The sequence below is a fragment of the Muntiacus reevesi genome, chromosome 6 (genome assembly GCF_963930625.1).
Source record: "Muntiacus reevesi chromosome 6, mMunRee1.1, whole genome shotgun sequence".
In the NCBI taxonomy this organism is placed as follows: Eukaryota; Metazoa; Chordata; class Mammalia; order Artiodactyla; family Cervidae; genus Muntiacus; species Muntiacus reevesi.
Genome location: NC_089254.1, coordinates 110,211,137 through 110,231,473, shown reverse-complemented (window position 1 = coordinate 110,231,473; position 20,337 = coordinate 110,211,137). Strand labels below are relative to the sequence as shown.

Here is a 20,337-nt window from a genome sequence, read left to right as displayed (position 1 = left end):
AAATGGGAACGTGCAGCTCTGCAGGGATAAATCCCCACAACTTCCATCTCCATCTTTGGCTTTCCTGGCAGACAGGTTTCCCCCTGAGCACAATGCTGGGTCATTCTGACCTTCCCAAACAGCAGCCTCAGGACAGAGTCCACCCTTTAGTTTGTGTTGATACAGAAGAAGGGTCGGGTGGGGGAAGAAGGAGGTGGTGAAGGAGGGAGTGAGGAAGAGAGGGACCAAGACCTGAGGAGAGAAGCGGGAAAGCCCAGGAGGAGGATTTTATTTTCTTTTAAACCTCACATTTTTCATTCTTAATTTATTGATATGCAAAATGCCACACTTTAAAAAAAATCTTGTCTATGTATTTAAATAAAGGTCCTAGTGAATAAGTCACAGTAATAAAAGGAAAAAAAACTAACACTTTTGTAAATATTAACTATTTCAGTATATTTTATAGCTACCGTTGTGTACCCATGTAGGAAAGACTGGAGTCCGAGTTTCTTTGACATGTCTGCCGAACAGGCCAAGCTCTGCAGAGGAGCACCTGTCACTCAAATATAATGTTTCTTGTGCAGAAGACACAGCTGTGAAGGTGCCCATTCGTCTAGAGAGACCAGGGTTGAGTGGTCTTAGGAAAAGACAGATGCTGGATTTTAGGAGCTGCCTGAACCAAAGTGAAGCAGGAAGGGAAGGGAGGCGAGTGAAATGGGTAAGAATGTGCTGATTCAGAACTTAGATCAGTAGAAAATTCTAACGTATTAATAAATGCTTAATAGTACTATAAGGATGAAACAGAGTACACCGCAGACTAAAACGTGTTAAGGGAGACAGGATAGTATGAAAAGCCCCCAGGGGTTTCAGGCATTGTGGAGAAACCAGGGAAGCCTGAAGGTGGATGATGAGGAGCTAATAAGAGTGACAAGGACAACAGCAGTCAGCCAGGAGGCGGACACCCAGGCAGGTAGAAGGGCCTTAACATTCCAGCTTCCAGATGATTTTTAACCAACTCTACCTCTGTACGCTTTTAACATTTCAAAGTATTTTCATAAACATAAGTGTTTTCCTCTCTAACATGCTGTAGGGAAAGGCTTTCTAAGGCTGACTCAAAACCCAGAAGTGATAAAAGTGAGGTAAATTTACATAACAGTACATTTTTTGCATGACAAAAACCACAAACAAAAGATACTGGCAAACTGGGAGAAAATATTCATAACAAATGAATGGCTAATATCACTATTACATAAAGAACTCTAAACTATCAAGGTTATAAAAGAACAAACAAAAAGAAACATGAGAAAAAGACATGAAGAGATAATTCACAAAAATACAGAAAAATGTATTAAAAAGGACTCAAATGCGTTTGAAATTAGAGAAACATAAACTGAAACTACACTGATATTTCTTACCTACACACACACACATACTCTTACACATATACAGATAGATCCAAAATCCAGATATGTGTGTGTCTACTGGTTAGTACACATAGCTACATGCCCTTGCTCTGTTCATGGAGAAGCCTAGACTCAGTGACACCCAGGAGAAGATGAGCCCACCCAGTGCCCTCATCCTGATCTTTGAGCACCATCTTCCAATTAGAAAAGAATAGGGCTCCCAGGAGAAAAAACCATAAGCAGGCTAGAACAGCAAAAATGCATGATGAATCTGGAACATCTTATGGACCAGAAAGTCAGGAAAGTCTCAAAAAAGATAGAGCTTGTTAATAGAAGGCAGAAGCTAAAGCTTGCATAGCCAAAGCTGGAACAATCTGAGCAACAAAATCATGAACAATAATATTGACTTAACCCATAGAATAAATATTCATGATCCTTACTAATATAAAGCATCAAATACATAACTGGGGGAGGGGAGGAGCAGCTCTTCTTCATAACTGAATTCCAATCAATAAATGCAGAAGAAGGAAAGATCATCACCCTTGGGGGAACAGCAGAGTGATGACTGCTGCAGACAAGATCCATGATGGATGCTAAAATTAGCAGGGAAAGTCTGAAGAGAAATGATTTGCATAGTCTCAAAGTATCTCCTGTAAGATACTTATCACCCCAAAGGAGAAGATAGCAACTTTACAAGGAGAAACCTGGCAGACAGCAACTTAACCAAGAGATCAAGGTCAGCATCACCAGAAGTAAAACAAGTCAACATCAGGACCGTTCAGCAAGATGCACTGAGAAAAACAGAACCTCATATATATAGCATTGTCAACTGGTGAAAATGAAAGTCGCTTCTTCGTGTCTGACTCTCTGAGACCCCGTGGTCTATACAGTCCATGGAATTCTCCAGGCCAGAAGACTGGAGTGGGTAGCCTTTCCCTTCTCCAGGGGAGCTTCCCAACCAGGGATTGAACCCAGGTCTTCTGCATTGCAGGTGGATTCTTTACCAGCTGAGCCGCCAGGGAAGCCCATCACTGGCAAAGCCCTTTATCGATTCCTGGGGAATAAACGTAGAATCTGGGTAATAAGAGAAACCTAACTTTTTTCTCCCTGTGTTTCATATAATTTCACTTACTCACTGGGGGCCAGGTGAAGGGGCCTCGCCCTTGGCCGTTCAGACCACCAGAGTTTCTGGTGTGAAATCGCCGCTCTGCCCCCTCTCCTCAGGGGCGTGTGCAGAGATGCTGCACACATTTCTGTGATTCAAGATGGCGGCACTTGCAGGCCGTGTGCAAAGGCGCCGAGCTGGGCTCTGCGATCTGGAGTGAGAGCCCCGCCCCTCCGACAGCCCCGCCCCAGAGCCACGCCCCTCTGATAACCCCGCCCCTAGAGCCCCGCCCCCTGCCCCCGACCACACTTGATGAAGCAGCCCTGCCCCGACCCGGCAGAAGAGCACGTGTTCTGAAGGCCGATCTTCCACCTCAGCGTCCTTCTCGTCCTTCCATCAGAGGACAAAGCTCCCCTCTGCTGCTGAGCTCAGCCCCCTCTCGTTCTATTGGCTCCACCCACGGCAGAAGGACCGCTGCTGGGAACCAACTGGGGTGGGTCGGTAACAGCATCTTTGCTAAGAATGCATCGCCTCTCTCCAGTCATGAAAAAACCAGACAAACCCAGATGGAGGCGCTCAGCCAAAGAGGCGACCAGTGATCTTCAAAAGTGACCTTTCCTTCCACAAAAGAGAAGGGAAGACGGAGGACATGTCACAGCCTGGAGGTGACTGAGGGGAATTACTACCTGCAAGAATGTGGGATTCTGATACAGTGAAAAGGCAGTGATAGAAAAGCTGGTCTAGTGCAAATGAGGTCAGCCATTGAGTGAATAACACTGTACCAGTATTAACCTTCTGTTCCTGATAATAACACTGTGGGTATGAAACACCGATACATTAACAGCAGGAGAAGTGGAGTGAGGTGTAGAAGAGAACTCTTTGTACTATTTTTGCAACTTTTGTTCATCTAAAATTACTTCAAAATAAAAAGCTAAAACTATTCTGAAGAATTTTAGTAGCTTATAGCTGGTGGGTTATAAAAATTATTATAGTATGTAATGAAAAGTTAGAGAATTACCCCAATCCTGACATACTGTGATATTGATACTGAATTGAAAAACCATGATTTCTGAATCTAACACATGACTGTACCTAACTTCTGTATCTAACACAGCCTCAGCACTCAGTACATGCATTTGAATAGACAAACAAGATGGATGGACTACAGATGGATGAATGGCACTAAGGAAAAGAACTTTAGCAGGTTTAAAGGTCTAATGAGCTCACCTGTCCTGGGTTTATTTAGAATTTTCAAAGCACAGACCACAGGGTAGGCGATCAGAAAGAAGTAGCCTTACTTATTACTGAAAATTAGTTTGTTCGATTATGATACCCTAGGATACGTCTAGGACACTCACAATAGCTGATGAACTTGTCTCTGATCTAACAACTGTAAATTCCTGTAAAAATTTCCATAAATGCTGCCTGGAAATCCCATCTCCAGTAGATAGTGTCTCAGAAGGCGGGGTGAGCACCAGGCCAGTGCACCCACCCACACACACGCGTCCAGATTCATTACCTCTGCTCCCCTGTGCTCAGGAGACCATTCTCCCTCTCGAGAGACGACAGACAAGAGTCCACAGCCTGGAGGCAACAAAGTTATAGGAAGAACCTCAGGCTGGCGATCAGAAGTCTATCGCCCAGGTTCCAGCTTCCAGATGCAAGATCATGCGTCTGGGCTGATCACACGTGACCACAGATCACATGATTCAACAGGATATGATACTGTATATACTGACAGCAGGCCACACAGCACTTGAAAGTGGAAGTGTTAGTCGCTCAGTCGTGTCTGTCTCTGTGCGACCCCGTGGACTGTAGCCCCCCAGGCTCCTCTGTCCGTGGAATCCTCCAGGCAAGAACACTGCAGTGGGTTGCCATTTCCTTCTCCAGGGGATCTTCCTGACCCAGGGACTGAACCTGCATCTCCTGCATTGCAGGCAGATTCTTAACCACTAAGCCACCAGGGAAGCCCATTATCTAGTACGTACTTGATAAATGCCCATTTACTCACTGACAAACTGGTAAATCCCCTAGAGTAGGAAATGGCAATCCACTCCAGTATTCTTGCCTGGAAAATTCCATGGGCAGAGGACCCTGGAGGGCTACAGTCCATGGGGTTGCAAAGAATTGGACACAACTGAGCAACTGAGTGTACACAGACACACACACGCACGCACGTACACACACACTGGTAAATATTCAAGTCGACTGCAACACAAATTCTGTGTAACTTTAACAAAAGGTCCAACCACGTATCAGCTATAAGGACAAATTTACAGAACTCAGCAACCGAACACATGACCTATATTCCTGTATTAGACTGGAGCTTGGGTACAGAGAAGTTAGGTCTCAACCATACCCTCCCCCTCTGTTTCTGTAAAATAAACCTGTATTTTTGCATCTGCACATGATTGTGTCAGATTCTTTTGCTTTCACGTTAACAGTGCATCTCTTCCAGCCACCCCCTCCCCCCCGACACACTCAGACCCCTGGAACCAGCAGAGAAAAACATGGAGCCAACCGAAGTCTCTGCCCTCACTGGGACTAACCCACCTGTCGCTGACTTACATCTAGGGCTTGGGTGCTCGCCACCGTCTCGGCACCAACTCCAACCTCTCCTGCTCTCTTCACGTCCCCTTTTATCTGCTGTCCCCTTCCTCTGCTCTGAGCACAGACCCACCTGTGGGGCAGACGGGAAGAGGCCCGATCCTGGTCACCTTCCAGGAGGAACCTGCTGCTCTGGAGGAAATGACAACGCACTCCAGGATTCCTGCCCGAGAAATCCCACGGACAGAGGAGCCTGGAGGGCTACAGTCCACGGGGTCGCAGAGAGTCGGACACGCCTGAGCGCGCGCGCACACACACACACACACGCACACACGCAGTTGATTTACAATGCTGTGCTAACTTCTGCTATACTGCAAAGATTAAGTTACACATATAAATACATTTTTTCATATTCTTTCCCATTATGGTTTATTACAAGATATTGAATACAGTTCCCTGCACTGTACAGGCAGACCTTATTTACTCATTCTTTACGTGATACTCTGCATCTGTTAATTCCAGACTCCCAGTCCTCCCCCCGACAAGCCCTTCCCCTCCTCCCGTCTGGCAATCACAGGTCTGTTCTCTGCGTCTGAATCTGTTTCGGGCTGGTAGCTAAGTCCACCTGCGTCCTACTTTAGATGTCACACAGAAGAGACATACTCGGTGCTGCTCGTCTTCTGTCTGACTTGCTTCACTTAGCGTGATATTACCGTCTGCAGGCCCGTCCGTGCTGCTGCAGGAGGCGCTACTGCAGTCCTTCACGGCTGAGTGCTGTCCCGCTGTATACACACGCACACCGCACACGCTGTCTCTACTCCTGCATCTGCTGATGGGCGTTGGCTTACTGCCGTGTCGCAGCTGCTGGACCTAGTGCTGAACACAGAGTGAATGTATCTTTCTGAATGATAACTTTTGCCCAGATACATGCTCAGGAGTGGGACTGCTGGAAGTGACAGCTCTCTTTTTAGCTTTTTCAGAACCTCCATACAGTTCTCCATAGTGGCTGCAGTGGAGTAACTCTCGTGAAGCCCCAGCGTCCCGAGGACTGGCTCCATCTGCTCTTTCTACCTTTCTCCTCTCTCCTCATTGCTACTTCTTTCCAAGGGGGCACTTTCCCATCTACATACGAGGCAAGACTACCACAGGAACAGACACAACAGCATCTCGTCCACTTATGATCCACCCCCTTGTCTTTTCTCCGGAACCTCATGAAGTAGATCACACGCAGGGGTCATTTTCTGACTTTCCACCCTGTTCTCAACCTAGTGGAGTGTGGCTTCCACCCCACGGTGAAGCTGGCCTGCTCTTAAGGTCTCCCGTCACCACTGACTTGCCAGACACGTCTTCTATGGGCTCTTCTTCTGCCTCCTCCTTAAAACTGAGTGTCCCGGGCTCCACTGGCCGCACCTGCTCCTCCCACTGCACTCTCACCCTGGTGATCTCCTTACGGTCATTTTTCTTGTTCAGTTGCATCTGACTCTTTGCGACCCCGCAGACTGCAGCATGCTAGGCCTCCCTGTCCATCACCATCTCCCGGAGTTTGTTCAAACTCATGTCCACTGAGTCGGTGATGCCATCCAACCCTCTCATCCTCTGTCGTCCCCTTCTCCCCCTGCCTTCAATCTTTCCCAGCATCAGGGTCTTTTCCAATGAGTCAGTTCTTTGCATCAGGTGGCTAAAGTGTTGGAGTTTCTGCTTCAGCATCAGTCCTTCCAATGAATATTTTGGGTTGATTTTGTTTAGGATTGACTGGTTTTATCTCCTTGCAGTCCAGGGGACTCTCAGGAGTCTTCTCCAGCACCACAGTTCGAAAACATCAGTTCTTTGGCACTCAGCTTTCTTTATAATCCAACTCTCACATCCATAAATGACCACTGGAAAAACCATGGCTTTGACTAGACAGACCTTCATGGGCAAAGTAATGTCTCTGCTTTTTAATATGCTGTCTAAGTTGGTCAAAGTTTTTTTCCAAGGAGCAAGCGTCTTTTAATTTCATGGCTACAGTCACCATCCACAGTGATTTTGGAGCCCCCCAAAATAAAGGCTGTCACTGTTTCCACATCTATTTGCTAGGAAGTAATGGGACCATATGCCGTGATCATAGTTCTTTGAATGTTGAGTTTTAAGCCAGCTTTTTCACTCTCCTCTTTCACTTTCATCAAGTCTCTTTAGTCCTCTTCGCTTTCTGCCACAAGGGTAATGTCATCTGCATATCTGAGGTTACTGATATTTCTCCTGGCAATCTTGATTTTAGCTTGTGCTTCATCCAGCCCTGCATTTTGCATAATGTACTCCAAATAGAAGTTAAATAAGCAGGGTGACAATATACAACCTTGACGTACTCCTTTCCTGATTTGGAACCAGTCCATTGTTTCATGTCTGGTTCTAACTGTTGCTGCCTGACCTGCATACAGATTTCTCAAGAGGCAGGTCAGGTGGTCTGGTATGCCCATCTCTTGAAGAGTTATCCATAGTTTGTTGGGATCCACACAGTCAAATAAGCAACAGTCAATAAATAGTCAATAGTCAAATAGTCAAATAGTCAATAAAGCAAAAGTAGATGTTTTTCTGGAACTCTTGCTTTTTCGATGATCCAACAGATGTTGGCAATTTGATCTCTGGTTCCTCTGCCTTTTCTAAATCCAGCTTGAACATCTGAAAGTTCATGGTTCACGTATTGCTGAAGCCTGGCTTGGAGGATTTTCAGCATGACCTTGCTAGCGTGTGAGATGAGTGCAGCTGTGCGGTAGTTGAACATTCACAGTCTTGGTCAATCTCAATTCCTACGCTGAGGAGCGCCAAGATCACACCCCAGCCCAGGGCTCCCCCATCCCTCAGGCGGCACACAGGGCATCTCCCCTGGGCTATCCCCCAAGTCCTCAGCATTGACACGAGTGAACTGAGCCCTCTCTGCCTCACTTCTTAGGTAGGTGGTAGTACCACAGTCTGCCTGGTCATGCAGGCTAGGAACCTGCTGCAGGCATCTTAGAGGTCAAGCAGCCAAAGCCATGCGTTGTGGGTCAAATTCTGTCCCCCCAGAGTGCTGAGTCCCGACCTTATTTTTACAAAGGCTCTTGGCTGACATCACCACATTAAAATAAAGTCATTCTGGAAAAGGAGAGAGGCTGATGGAAATCTGGTAGCTGGCGTCTTCATAAGATGAGATGCACAGAACAGACACAGATGGAGAAGGCCACGTGACGATAGAGGCAGAGATCGGAGTGATGTGCCCACAAGCCAAGGAGCGCCAGGGCCCGAGTGCATCCTCCAAAGGCCCAAGGAGGCGAGACAGGGTCCCCCCGAGAAGTGTCAGAGGGAGCACGATCTCACGGACACCCCGGTTTCGGACCACTGACTTTCAGAACTGGGCAAGAATAAATCTCTGTTGCTCTAAGCCACTCGGTTAGTGGTAACTTGTTACCGCAGCCCCAAGAAGCTTCGTTTCTCAGAGCAACTGAAGCCCTGAATAGTGAGTGATTTGCTCAAGGACACATAGCTGATTAACTTTTGTTTGAAGATTACTCTCCTGCTTTGGTCAAAGGGAAAGAAAAGCCTCCAACGGACTGAGGAACAAAGCAGGAAGACGCTCCGAGAGGAGACCAAGGAAGCTTTGTCTGTGGACGTCTCGCTGCGCTTTCATGTGGCTTCCCGTGGAGGAGGCTTCTCCATCAGAGAAGCTGGATGCCAGCTCCACATGGGCCCTCCAGTGGGGACCACTTGCAGATCTCTCTGCCTTGAGCCCAAGACCTGGTTCCCTGCCATCAAATGATTTTCCATTATGGACTGGGTTATTATGAAGAGGGAGTCTGTGTGTGCGTGCGTGTGTGTGTGAGAGAGATATACAGAGAGAGAGAATAAAAAAGAAAATGCATGAACCTATGGGTTTATTTGGGGATTGGTTGCTGTCGTCTACCCTTTTTCTGTCTTCCTTTCTATTTACTGTTTATTTTAAAGAATCCATGGTAAGATCTCTGATGAATCATCTCCAGGATAGAGATGAATTGGTTAAAAAATGATTAAGGAAGAATAAAATTATCTGGACTTCCTACATCTCAAAATAATCAGGCCATCCGTTCTGATTTTGCTTATTTGAGCAATAAACAAAATAGGGCATAAATCATGTTGAATTTTGAAAAGTAAATTAATGTAGCCAAGTTTACTCATTTATCTTCCAAGCGAGTTCAGGGGATTGAAAAGCTTCCCAACAAAAATGGCATTTGGCAAAGAAAAGCAAAAAAAATTGCTTATTTGGTTCCTAAATTTTACGGTGAAAGACATAAAAAAATAGCATTATCAGTGTGGAATGAAGTATGTACTTTGCTTGGTGGGTAATATACAAATAAAAGATAGACTCCTAGTCATAGAATAGGGTCTGACACATTGTAGATGTCTATGCATACTGACTGAATAATGAACAAATGGATGGGTGGATGGATGAAAAAATAGGGTCTAGTCTAATTGCCACTGTTAGTTGGTTAGGGTTTGTGATATCTTAAACTGATTCAGAACTTAAAGATTTGTGTTATCATTTTTATGTATATCTTAAATTACACAATTTAATCCTTTAGGCAGGCACCCATCTAGACACAAACCCTTCCTGAATGGCCAGCACTTGAGTACATGTCTTACCATTCATTTTAAGATGCTTCTCTATCTATGATCTATGGGAGGTTCCTTTCCTTGTGAAAGATCTGGACATAGAAGTTTCCAGGCAGAGAAGCTCTACTCACTGAGTGACTAGGGGAGGCTTGCTCTGAAATATTTATGACATTTCCACCCACCCCATCTACAGGGACACTCTAACGTGTGAGTGTGCGATCAGTCACTCGGTCATGTCTGACTCTCTGCGACCCCGTGGACTGTGTCCCGCCAGGCTCCTCCATCCATGGGATTCTCCAGGCAGGAATACTGGAGTGGGTTGCCATTCCCTCCTCCAGGGGATCTTCCCTACCCAGGGATTGGACCCGAGTCTCCACGTCTCCTGTATCCGCAGGGGGGTTCTTTACCACTGAGATACCTCGGAAGTCCCCTACTCTAATATACATGATGACAAACACAAGTATTAAATAAAACCACACGGGAAGATTAGTTTTAAATACAAGGAGAGGAGAGGGAGGAGGAAGGGGAGGAGGCAGGGGAGGAGGCAGGGGAGGAGGAAGAGGAGGAGGAGCCCTCACTGCAGCTGCTCCAGGCATCAAGCCTGATGGGCAGAGTCTAGGTTCAAGGTGACCTCCGTTCTGCTCATGACCTGGTGCCAAGCCTTCACGCTCTTACTGCCTCCCTAGGATGCACTCCCTGAATCGGAATTCCCATGCTTCCCCCTGGAAAGGGCGGGCAGTCACAGAGGAGAGGACAGCTGTCAGCAAACCGGAGCTCCCCGATGCCCCTTGGAGGAAGGGGGCGGCGTCTGCATGAGGAGAGAGCCCACCCGGCCTTTTCCCCCCCACACCCAGGGGCCAGTGTGGGCTGTGTGAGCCAAGCTAAAGGGGCCCGGCCTGGTCAGGGTGCAGTCTGGGTGCCTCTCGGCCTGGCGCCCACACCCTCCAGAAGGTCTGATGCTCAGAGAAGGCCCCATGAACACCCTACGGTGCCACACGGGGCTGCCGCTCTGCAGGGCCGGGGGCACTTGACCTTTCCACCCCCTTCTCCCCACATCACCATGTGCTTCTTCTTGCTCCCGCTCCTCCAGGCCCTGGTCTCTAGGGCCAGACACCCAGGCAGAGTGACAACACACGTCGTGTGCTCTCGGGTGAAGTTACAGCGCGCAGCATTGCCCTAACTCGGTGCCCTTCTGAGCGGGAGAGAACGCGCCTCCGGATCAGACACGGATGAAATGCCAAGAGCCCCACGCCCGGGCTGGATCGCCTTCGGGTGAGACGCGCAACCTTTCTGAGCTCTTCCACTTTCTTCTCTGTGAGATGGGGTCATTCCTCGGGGGCTGCGGCGGGGTGTAGGTGAGCAGACCCGGCAATGCTCCTGGAAACCAGGGCAGAGGCATTACTGCTGTTTCCGCTGATGACAGTGGAGGGGCGGGGGACGGGATGGGGGCACGATTCACGCACTCAGGGCTTTTCCAAAGTGAGATGGTCCCCGCGGCCTGAGGCTCTGGGACTCTCAGGCACCCTCGGCTCAGGGGATTCTCTGCGGGCGGGGTGGCAGTGTGGACGCCCTCTGTGTTCACAGCCAGTGTGCCCGTCTGGGCGTCTGAGTGAACTCCTCCTTCAGAATAAACACATTTGTTTACCTTCTCGGAGGTTCCACCTTACACCATGCAGCAGTAAAAACAGGTTTCTGACAGCATGGTGTTGGCAAGAAAACAGACATATGGATCAACGGAACAAAATAGAGAGTCCAGAAATAGACCAACACACCTATGATCAATTAACCTTCGACAAAGGACACAAGAATATACAGTGGGCAAAGGCAGTCTTCAGCAAGTGGGGTGAAGCTGGACAGCCACATGTAAACCAATGAAGTTAGAACACTATATACAAAAATAAATTCAAAATGGCCTTAAGACTTAAATATGAGACATGATACCATAAAACTCCTAGAAGAGAACAAAGGCAAAACTTATCTGACAGAAATTGTACCAGTGTTTTTGTAGGTCAGTAAACAGGCTTCCCCAGGGGCTCAGCTGGTAAAGAATACACCTGCAATGCAGGAGACCTGGGTTCAATGCCTGAGTTTGGAAGATTCCCCTGGAGAAGGGAATGGAACCCACTCCACTCTTCTGGCCTGGAGAATTCCATGGACTGTATAGTCCATGGGGTCACAAAGAGTCAGACACGACTGAGAGACTTTCACTTTCATTTTCTCCCAAGACAAGAGAAATAACAGCAAAAATATATAAATGGGACCTAACCAAACTTACAAACTTTCACACAGCAAAGGAAACCATTAACAAAACAAAAAGACAAAACAGACTGGGAGAAAATACTTGCAAATGATGTGGCCAACAAGAGCTTAGCATCCAAAATACACAAAGAGCTCATACAAACCAACAACAGAAAAACCACCCAGTCAAAAGTGGGCAGAAACTAAATGGACATTTCTCCAAGGAAGACCTCAGTTTAGTTCAGTTCAGCCGCTCAGTCGTGTCTGACTCTTAATGACCCCATGAACCGCAGCACACCAGGCCTCCCTGTCCATCACCAACTCCCGGAGTCCACCCAAACTCATGTCCATTGAGTCGGTGATGCCATCCAACCATCTCATCCTCTGTCATCCCCTTCTCCTCCTGCCCTCAATCTTTCCCAGCATCAGGGTCTTTTCAAATGAGTCAGCTCTTCACATCACGTGGCCAATGTATTGCAGTTTCAGCTTCAGCGTCAGTCCTTCCAATGAACACCCAGGACTGATCTCCCTTAGGATGGACTGGTTGGATCTCCTTGCAGTCCAAGGGACTCTCAAGAGTCTTCTCCAACACCACAGTTCAAAAGCATCAACTCTTTGGTGCTCAGCTTTCTTCATAGTCCAACTCTCACACCCATACACGATCACTGGAAAAACCATAGCCTTGACTAGACGGACCTTTGTTGGCAAAGTAATGTCTCTACTTTTTAATATTATGTCTAGGTTGGTCATAATTTCCTTCCAAAGAGTAATTTCATGGCTGCAATCACCACCTGCAGTGATTTTGGAGCCCAGAAAAATAAAGTCAGCCATTGTTTCCACTGTTTCCCCATCTATTTGCCATGAAGTGATGGGACCAGATGCCATGATCTTACTTTTCTGAATGTTGAGTTTTAAGCCAACTTTTTCACTCTCCTCTTTCACTTTAATCAAGAGGCTCTTTAGTTTTTCTTCACTTTCTGCCATCAGGGTGGTGTCATCTGCATATCTGAGGTTATTGATATTTCTCCCAGCAATCTTAATTCCACCTTGTGCTTCTTCCAGCTCAGCATTTCTCATGATGTACTCGGCATATAAGTTATATAAGCAGGGTGAAAATATACAGCCTTGACGTACTCCTTTTCCTATTTGGAACCAGTCTGTTGTTCCATGTCCAGTTCTAACTGTTGCTTCCTGACCTGCATACAGGTTTCTCAAGAGGCAGGTCAGGTGGTCTGGTATTCCCATTTCTTTCAGAATTTTCCACAGTTTATTGTGATCCACACAGTCAAAGGCTTTGGCGTAGTCAATAAAGCAGAAACAGATGTTTTTCTGGAACTCTCTTGCTTTTTCAATGATCCAGTGGATGTTGGCAATTTGATTTCTGGTTCCTCTGCCTTTTCTAAAACCAGCTTGAACATCTGGAAGTTCACGGTTCACGTATTGCAGAAGCCTGGCTTGGAGAATTTTAAGCATTACTTTACTAGCGTGTGATATGAGTACAATTGTGTAGTAGTTTGAACATTATTTGGCATTGCCTTTCTTTGGGGTTGGAATGAAAACTGACCTTTTCCAGGCCTGTGGCCACTGCTGAGTTTTCCAAATTTGCTGACATATTGAGTGCAGCACTTTCACAGCATCATCTTTCAGGATTTGAAATAGCTCAACTGGAATTCCATCACCTCCATTAGCTTTGTTTGTAGTGATGCTTCCTAAGGCCCACTTGATTTCACATTCCAGGATGTCTGGCTCTAGATGAGTGATCACACCATTGTGATTATCTGGGTCATGAAGATCTTTTTTGTACAGTTCTTCTGTGTATTCTTGCCACCTCTTCTTAACATCTTCTGCTTCTGTTAGGTCCATACCGTTTCTGTCCTTTATTGAGCCCATCTTTGCATGAAACGTTCCCTTGGTATCTCTAATTTTCTTGAAGAGATCTCTAGTCTTTCCCATTCTATTGTTTTCCTCTATTTCTTTGCATTGATTGGTGAGGAAGGCTTTCTTATCTCTCCTTGCTATTCTCTGGAACTCTGCATTCAAACCGGAATATCTTTCCTTTTCTCCTTTGTTTTTCTCTTCCCTTCTTTTTACAGCTATTTGTGAGGCCTCCTCAGAGAGCCATTTTGCTTTTTTGCATTTCTTTTCTTGGGGATGGTCTTGATTCCTATCTCCTGTAAAATGTTACGTACCTCCATCCATAGTTCATCAGGCCCTCTGTCTATCAGATCTAGCCCCTTAAATCTATTTCTCACTTACACTGTATAGTCACAAGGGATTTGATTTAGGTCATACCTGAATGGTCTAGTGCTTTTCTCCACTTTTTTCAATTTAAGTCTGAATTTGGCAATAAGGAGTTCATGATCTGAGCCACAGTCAGCTCCCGGTCTTGGTTTTCCTGACTGTATAGAGCTTCTCCATCTTTGGCTGCAAAGAATATAATCAGTCTGATTTCGGTGTCGACCATCTGGTGATGTCCATGTGTAGAGTCTTCTGTGTTGTTAGAGGAGCGTTTTTGCTATGACCAGACCTACAGATGGCCAAAAGGCACATGACCACATGCTCATCATTGCTGTTTGTCAGAGCGATGCAAATCAAAGCTACAGTGAGCCACCTCACGCCTGTCCGCATGACCATCATTAAAAAGTCTACAAAGAATAAATGTGGTGAGGATGTGGAGAAAAGGGAACCCTCTTTTACTGTTGGTGGGAATGTAAATTGGTGCAGCCATTATGGAAAACAGTATGGAGATTCCCTCAAAAATGAAAAATAGAGTTGCCATATGATCCGAAAAAAACTATAACTTGAAAAGATACACACACCCCTATGTTAATAGCAGCATGATTCACAAGAGCCAAGACATGGAAGCAACCTAAATGTCCATCAACAGATGATGGATAAAGATGGCAAATACACACAGTGGAATATTACTCAGCTGCCAAAAAGAGTGAAATAACGCCATTTGCAGTTACATGGATGGACCTGGGGATTATCATACTAAGCGAAGGAAGTTAGAAAAAGACAAATACCACATGACAACAATTATATGTGAAATCTAACATATGACATAATGAACTTGCCTACCAAACAGAAACAGACTCACAGACATAGAAAAGAGATTAGTGGTTGCCGGGGGTCAGGTGGGGTGGGGTGCGGATTGGGAAGCACTGGCAGTTTGGGATTAGCAGATGGAAACTATTACACAGAGTGGATGAACAACAAGGTTTTACTGTATAGCGCAAGGAACTATATTCAGGGTCATGCAATAAGTCATAATGGAAAGAACATGAAAAAGAACATATATGTGTAACTGAATCACTTTGATGTACAGCAGAATTTAACGCAATGCTGTAAATCAGCTATACATCAATAGAATTGAAAAAAACAAGTGTTTGGTCATTTCAAGGGCTCTTTTGTTCCCGCTTCTAGAGTAAAATCCCAGGACAGAACAAAAGAACCAAAGAAGGGTGCCATAGAACGCACACTTACAGGAAGCCTGTGTCAGGAGTGAACGGAGCTCCCAGCCGTGGGGACGGGGGAGAACGGGAGTTCTGAGACGAGCCCTTCAAGGAAGTGCATGGAGTGAGCAGCCAGCTCAGAAGGGTGCTCTGTCCCCTTCCCCTCAGAGGGTTTGCACTTCCTCCCACCCTTTCCTGCCGCTTCTCACCCTCTCCGCCTGCTCACAGGCATTAGTTCTGAGTCTGGGTAAAGGCGTGATTATTGGCCCAGAGAACACATTGCTCAAAACCCTTTTATCTCAGATGTAGTTTCAGTGATCATAAATGGTGTAAAAGACAGGTAATCCAAACCTGGAAATCCCAGAGCTGTTTGAGGGTTTTCTTCTGTGATTTAGAAGCAAGGCAGGCACTTGTATGAAGAGCTGATGAACAAGCATTGGTCACATGCAGGGCAGCAAGGTAGCACGTGATGGAGACACAGGGGGTCACCACTGGGCCACCGTCTCTGGGTGGGTAAGGGAGCAGCATGGCCCACATCCCTTCATCAGCTTGCAGGATTTGAGGATGAAACACACGTTGCGAGTGGAACTTCTCTCAAGAGCATGCAGTACTGGCATAAGATGTTCATTAATAACAAAGTCCCTTCAAGCTCCTGGTATCGAGCAATTGCTGAAACATTAGCTAGACTGAAAAACTGCCAACGTGTCAATAAAATAAACAATCGGATGAGCAGATTAGAGTGTTAAAAGCTGGGGACTCTGGAAGTTACCGCCTCATCATGAATTCTCATGAACACACAGGGTCCCAAACACTCTTGTTATCACTAGCAAGTGTCATCACAGATATGGCGGGAGGGTCATCTTTTCCTGTTCCTACACTTAAGACACTTGCTTCTACTATTTCTTAAAGGCTTTCAAAAAAATTTGTATTTTTCTATTCAAGCATCTCCTCCAAGAAGAGATGGGATATTTAGTAGAAATGTTAGACAGTTTGGAGATTTGCCATGAGAAGTCATACTATTTAAATACAGACTGTACATATCTGGATGGGAGGTTATGCATCTTACTCATTAAGGAACTTTCAATACTTCTTACATCTAAGCCTGCAGGAAGCTGGGATAAGGAAGGCTACCTTTCACACAATGAGAGCAGGGGTCTGTTACATAATACACTCTGCCCACAGTCTTTAAGTAAGTCCAGATCTGAATTTTAGGACAGATTGTGTGAATGTAGTTTAAAAATGTGTATCTGATATATATTCATATATTTAAAATATAAACCATAGAGAGAAAACCTAGCAATCTTTTCAGCCTGAGTGGCAAATGAGGTTTCCCCAATAGGGCCACAACAGTATTCCTGGTCCCAAACGCTTTTTCAAAAATCTAGGTGTTTTCCATCCAAAGATGGAGTTTATATCTCCTTGAAGCTGGGCGGGGCTTTCAATTGCATCAGCGTCAAATCCAGCAGAAGTGGGACTCCTCGGGCTGAGACACCGGGAATGAACACCCCGGAAGGCTGGGTGGCCAAGGCAGCTCCACGGAGCCCTGAGGACCTGCCCACACACACGTCCTACATGCGTGTAGGGGCACGGCTCCCCGGCTCTGTGTGTGGTCATCAATGAACCAGGCTCCTTCTGGACAAGAGCTGGGTGTTATCTTAAGACACTGATGAGGCCCTTCACAGAATTACTTTAAGCCAATTTAACTGTGCATATTTGGGCTTCCCTGGTGGCTCAGCTGGTAAAGAATCCACCAGCAATGCGGGAGACCTGGGTTTGATCTTTGGGTTGGGAAGATCCCCTGGAGAAGGGAAAGGCTACCCACTCCAGTATTCTTGCCTGGAGAATCCCATGGTCAGAGGAGCCTGGCGGGCCACAGTCTATAGGGTCTCAAAGAGTCGGACATGAGTGAGGCGACTGAACACACATGCGCCTGTGTATATACTGATAACAGAAAAGCACAGCCCAGAGGAGCCAGACAACATTAACGCTCCAACAGCTCAGGTGGGCAATGAGAACCAGCAAGTTAGAAAGCAGAACACCACCGAACTCTACTGAGGAAAAAAAATCTTTGGAACAGAAATGACTCAGATTCTAATTAAGGGCCCAGGAAGACAACAAGTGCCCGTTACCCTGCATCTCTCTCTCCCCAGCATCCCCAGGCTCGACAGAATCACCAGCGCACGTGTTTGAAGCCTGCAGAGAAATCTCTTCTTGTCCTCTGAGATATCACTGCTGATCTGAGGATTCATCTCCTCTTCTGCTGATGACAGATTCACCCCCTCAATCTGCTCTGCCATTCCCCTCATGTTGGAAGGCATAACTCAGACATCTTAATTAATCTGGGGGCTTCTTTTTAGAACCAGGCCTGAAATAATCTTATTATTCCAAGGCGTGTCTTGCATGATGGGGGCTCTGGGCAGAGGTTTCAATTCTCAGACAGTCGTCCAGCCCCCGCTGGGGCTTCAGGGCAAAACAGTCAGAGGAAGCCTTCACGGGCGATGCTGGTCCAAGACCACGGTCCACGGTCTGGGCCAGGCCAGCTCCTCCGTCCGTCATGGTGCCCTTGCGCTGCCCATTCATGGGCTGAGAAGGCCAAGCCCAGAGGCGTGCTGAGGGTGATTCCTGTTGCTGAGCTTTTGGAGCGAAGACCCAGTCCTCCTAGAAACGGATCCAGCAGCCTGTCCGCAGACAGGCCACCTGGGTGGCACCCCACACAATGAGGACCCAGCAGGCAGCCTGGCTTTTTCCTGCTCACGTGGCCCCGGCCTGGGATCTGTGCTCTGTGGCTAACAGCCAGCAGGGCTCTGGGATGAGTTTAGCCTACGGCAGGGAGAATCCCACGGACAGAGGAACCTGGCAGGCTGCAGTCCATGGGGTCACAAAGGGTCAGACACGACTGAGCAACTACCACCCACGGGGTGTGTCCACACGATGTGTGGACAGAGTGAGCTTCGCCGGGGGAAGGCGGGCGCGATTCTCACGTGCAGTGGATACAGGGGCTTAAAGACTGTGCTTATTCATTTTTAAAATCTCACTGACGTATAATTGATTCATAGTGTTAGTTTCAGGTGTAGAGCTAAGGGATTCAGTCATACATACACACACATATATTCTTCTTTAGGTTATCTCCCATTAGAGGTTATCACAAGCCACTGAGTGGAGTTCCCTGTGTTAGGCAGTAGGACCTCGGTGTTTATCTATTTTACATACAGCAGTGTGCATCTGTTAATCCCAAACTCCTAATTTATCCCTCCTCTGTTTTTTTCCTAATCGCTCCCCTTCGGTAATTATAAGTTTGTTTTCTATGTCTGTTTCTGTTTTGTAAGTAATCACATTTGTATCATTAAAAATTATATTTAGCTAAGTCCTAAATGTGCTTGTAAATTTCTCAGCTGGGCCTCTCAATTATCTTCACGTCTTTTCTCTGTTTTCTGTATCTCATCACTCCTTCCCACTTTTCTTATCTCTTTGTCTCTGTCTCTGTTGCATTTTCGGGAAAATGTCTTCACCTTTGTCTTTAAACCTTTCTACTGAGCTTTATTTCTACCGTATATTTAATTTCTAAGAGTCTGGTGCTTTGCAATTCAAAAACAGCATGCGTTGTTCTGTTTTGTCTCCTGAGAGTAACAAGTCATCTGAGGATTTAAGAAGAGGCTCTGGTTCTAACGCTGGCTTCTCCTCCTGTGATCGCTGTTTTCTCCACAATGCCGCTGCTGTTTGCATTGGATTCTGTCTCTCAGACGAGAAGACGGCTGCGGTCTGATGGTGGTTCTCCCTCGGGCCCCCACATCGAGGAAGCTGGGACTGAGGAGCTGATGGGGAGTCCTGCAGTGTCCGGGAGGGTCTGCCTGGTCCCCCTGGGCCCTCCTGCTGGCTTCTTCTGGGCCCGGCTCTGCCAGCATCTTTTGGGAAGGATCCTCGGTCCCCACCCTGGTGGGTGAGGCGTTGCTGCCACATGTCAGGGATGATCAAAGAGCAGGAAGTCTCTCCACACCCTCCAAGCGTCCCCTTGTCCCTGTTAGGACCTCACACTGTCCTGATGTTCCTCCATCTGAGGGCCTCTGCTCACCCTCGCCAGGAAACACACCTCTGGACTCAGCGAGGGAAGTCAGCGAGGGAAGCTGGGGTTCTGATGGCTTCTTAATTTTCAAACCATCCTTGTTTTTCTCCCACAGCCCTTCCCATTGACTTTCCAAAAGCATCCCAAGGGCCCAGGCCTAAGCCTTCTTCTCATCAGAGGTGACATTCTAAAGAGCTGACCCAGCAGAGAGCAGACCACAGCCAACCAGGAGCCGCCCCACTCGGTCTAGTCTGAGCGCGGTCCACGCCTGGGGTGCTGAGGACCACCCTGGGGGTGGGGAGGGGTTAGGAGAAACCAGCTCGGTTCCTGGGGTGCGACTCAGCCATCTTATGCTTGGGCTTCATGATTTTCCTGTCTTCCTTTGCTCTACAACTTTTCCAGTTTTACTGTTTATGCTTCCTCTCTTCGCTCCTGTGGGTGACGTGCTCAGCTCTATTTTCTGTTGTACTGCTGGGGGCTTGAGAACACCTGAACACAGAGAAAGCTGGGGCGAGCAGAGAGGTCAAGATGCAGACAGCAGAAGCCAAGAGTGGCAGGAACCAGGCGCATTCTGCCGTGCCAGGGACCAGCTGTGCCAGCGTGCCCGCCACGCTGGGTTTGAACGCATAAAAGTGGACAATAGTAGCCTCTACATCATAGGAATTCTCAAGCATTCAGTGAGGGGTACACATAAAGCACTAGGAAGACTATCTGACCTAGAAACTACTGCATCACGGCGAGCCTTTTGTGGCTCTTGTTACAACGGAAAAGAATATCTGGGGTCAAGAAATAACTATTTGAAAACATGGTTCTTTAAATAAAGTTCAATGCATTGGTAGAAAAGAAGAGAAACATATTGAGGATGACCTGGATGAGTCTTCACAGCAGGCTTCCTAACCACCTCCCCTGCACAGTCTGCAGGCCACTTCTGAGGACCTGTAGGAAGCA

General features: G+C 46.9%; 1 protein-coding gene across 1 annotated transcript in view; it reads right to left on the bottom strand.

The window, feature by feature from the left end:
- The window catches only part of DPP6 (dipeptidyl peptidase like 6), a 778,594-nt gene that overhangs the window by 160,888 nt on the left and 597,369 nt on the right, over nucleotides 1–20,337 (bottom strand). The window lies entirely within an intron of this gene.